The sequence below is a fragment of the Dasypus novemcinctus genome, chromosome 4 (assembly GCF_030445035.2).
Source record: "Dasypus novemcinctus isolate mDasNov1 chromosome 4, mDasNov1.1.hap2, whole genome shotgun sequence".
NCBI lineage: Eukaryota > Metazoa > Chordata > Mammalia > Cingulata > Dasypodidae > Dasypus > Dasypus novemcinctus.
Window position 1 is genome coordinate 133,984,673 of NC_080676.1, and position 3,385 is coordinate 133,988,057.

Here is a 3,385-nt window from a genome sequence, read left to right on the forward strand (position 1 = left end):
AAAAAGAAGAAAGTTCTTGAAATAGAAACATAACCTTACAACTGGAGGATGTAAAAAAAAAAGAACAAACTAAACCCAAAGGGAGCAGATGGAAGGAAACAACAAAGATTAGACAGAGATAAATAAAATAGAGAATTGTGGTAGTTTGATATATTTATGAATTCCAAAAAAAAAATTTAGATTATGGTTATAAAATGGTCTGTTCCTCTGGCATGATAACCCTTGACTGTATTAGATTCAGCTGAGATATCTGATTAAATTATGTTATGATTAGGGCTTTGATCCAACCATTAGAGTGTGACTCAGAGTTGAATCCCAGGCCCCCTGGTCTGATAAAACAGACTCTCACATGGAAGCAGACACACAGCAGATACACAGGAAGAGAGAGTGCTCTATAGACATGGCCCCAGGAAGACAGATAAGCCTGACAGTCTACAGCTGACCTTGTGGACAGAACAGAGCAGCTGAGCCTGGAAAGAAATAAAAAGTCTCTCCAGAGAGAGTGATGAGCCTTATGCCAGTCTACAGCTGAGATCAATAGAAGCTGGGACCATAGAGACTTAAGAGGAAAGAAGGAAGGGTGAACCCTCACAGACATTGCCAGCCATTTTGCTTCAATACATGGTCATTGACTTTGCATGAAAAAGGACCTCCTATGGCACCTTGAATTGGACTCTGTAGGGCCTTGTGCCTGTAAGAATCTACCCCAAATAAATACCCTTTATAAAGGCCCACAGAGTTCTGGTACTTTGCATCAGCACCCCTTTGACTGATAAATACAAGAATAAAAAATAATAGAGGCAGGCCTTTGTGTTTTCCATTCACTTTTGGAAACTAGTGAATGTGGTGTCAAAAAAAGGTGTAAATTAAATTCTTTTGCAGCCTATTCCTGTCCTTGAATTTATTGTGTTTGGTGTAAGAGCTGCATAGGTAACAGTTTGTTTTTATATTTTATTTGTTTACACATACAGTCCTTGTTCTGCCAAACTCAGTATTGTATCTCTTACTTATGAAAAAAAAAGAGGTAAGCAGATGTTACTCAAGCAGTTTGGCACCTGCCTATCACATGGGAGTTCCTGGGTTCAGTTCTCGGTGCCTCCTAAAGAAGACGAGCAAGACAGTAAGCTGATGCAACAGGCTGATGCAACAAGATGACAATGCAACAAGATGATGTCACAACAAGATGATGACACAACAAGGAAAAACAATGTGAGACACAACAAGCAGGGAGTGGAGGTGGCTCAAGGGATTCAGTGTCTCCTTCCCACATAGGAGGTCCCAGATTCCTTCCTGGTGCCTCTTGAAAAGAGTGAAAGATGAATGGATACAGAGAGCAGACAGCAAGTGCAAAAACAGCAAGGGGGGAGAGGAGAAATAAATTAAATAAATCTGTAAAAAAAAACAATAGAAAAAATCACCAAGGTCAAATATTGATTGATGGAGAAGATCAATAAAATTGATAACCTTTAGCTAGACTTAAAAAGAAATAGAGAGGTTGCAAGTAACTAAAATCAGAAATGGAAGGGGAATATTACTACCAACCCGACAGAAATAAAAAGGCTTATAAGAAGATACTATGTGCAACAATATTCCAAGAAATTAAATAACCTAGTGAAATGGACAAGTTCCTAGACATACATGAGCTACCTAAACTGATGCAAGAAGAAATGAAAGATCTCAGCAGACCTATAAAAATGTCCATTGATTTAATCAATAATTAAAACTTCCCAACAAAAAAAACCCTGTACCAGATGGCTTCACTGGTGAATTTTATAGACATTTCATGAAAATTTAATGTGAATTTTACTTTAAGTCTTCCAAATATTAAAGAGGAAGAAACATTTCCTAAGTCATTGTAAGAGGCCAACATCACCCTCATGCCAAAGCCAGACACAAATACCACCAGAAAACAAATGACAAACCAATAACCCTTATGAATATAGATGCAAAAATCCTCAACAAAATACTAGCAAACCAAATCCAACAGCACATCAAAAGATTTATACATCAAGGTCAAGTAGGATTTATCTTAGGTAAGCAAGGGTGGTGTAAGAAAATCAATTAGGGCGAGGGGGCAAGATGGCGGCTGAGTGAACATCCCTGTTAGAGTCTTCTGCAGGGAATCGGCTGGGCGGCGTTGGAGACTCTTTGGGACCGGATTGTTTCGGGATTTTTGCTGGTCCGGAGGTGTCTGGACATCGATTTGGAGGGAAGGTAACAGAGAGGATTCGTCTGTGAAATATACACGGAGATCCCAGCTACCTGTAGAGGATTCCCTTCTTGGGTAGGCGGAGACGAGGCATCTAGCCCCGCTCGGTGGGGCTGAGCCAGGCCGGGCCGCGCTGCGCCGGCGGTGAGCGGGGCCGGGCGGGGCCGAGCCAGGCCGAGCCGGGCCGCGGTAGCGCTTGGAGCCGGGCGGGGCCGGTGCAGGCGCCGGCTGCGGGCCGCAGTAGCGTTTGGAGCCGGGCGGGCCCGGGTCAGGCCGCGGCGGGTACGGAGCCGGGCAGGGCCGGTCCAGGCCGCGGTGGCGGGAGGTGGACGCCGGAGCCGGCTGGGCCGCTGTAGCGAGCGGAGCTGGGCGGAGCCAGGCCAGGCCAAGGCGGCGTGAGGAGCCGGGCAGAGCCGGTCCAAGCCTCCGCGGCGGGCGGAGCCGGGCCTGCGGAGGGGTTTCTGTTTTTTTGTTTGTTTGTTTGTTTATTTGTTTGTTTTTTGTTTTTTGTTTTTTTTTTTAATTTTACTTAATTTTTTTTTTTTTTTTTTTTTTTTTGAGCATCTGCAGTACTGGGGAGTTCGTGGGCCCTGGGCGGCCTATTGGGGGTTTGTGGGAAGGGAGGTGCTTGCAGACCCATTTGGGCAGACAGACGGGGGGGTTTTAGGGCAAAGCGGGGGGAAGTTGTTGTTTTAGATAGTGTTGCAATTGTGACACGTGTGTACCTGTATCTCTCTTCTCCCTATCCGTTCCCCACCGTTTGCCCATCCTCTTTTTCTTTCTTCCTTTCTTCTTGCCTTTCTTTTTTCTTTATTATAATTAGTTTGTTTGTTTTTTTTTTTTTCGGTTTTCTCTTTCCCTCTTGTCCCTCACCTTCCACTTATTTTTACTTTAATTCAAGTATACAATAGGTGCTACAGGGAACACCTCACATTTGCTGGGTTTTCCCATCCTCCACTGCCTCATTTCTGTGTGAACTGATTTAGGCTACCTACACTATCCCCCTTCCCCTGCATCTTGATATCCACTATCATCTACTGTCTCTCCTATATTCCACCCCCCACCTCCCGTTCTTCGATCCACAAAGTGTCTAACTCTTAATTTCTAATACCTTTGTTCTGTTTTCTGTCTATTATCCACTCTTGAAACTATTACCTTTCTTTTCTTTTTCCCTCT

At 44.0% G+C, this 3,385-nt stretch overlaps 1 non-coding gene across 1 annotated transcript; it reads left to right on the forward strand.

The window, feature by feature from the left end:
- Positions 1–803: 803 nt before the first annotated feature.
- On the forward strand, positions 804–939 carry LOC111765175 (small nucleolar RNA SNORA13). The gene has a single exon (XR_002797579.1). It is a non-coding gene; the product is annotated as a small nucleolar RNA SNORA13 (small nucleolar RNA).
- Positions 940–3,385: the final 2,446 nt, after the last annotated feature.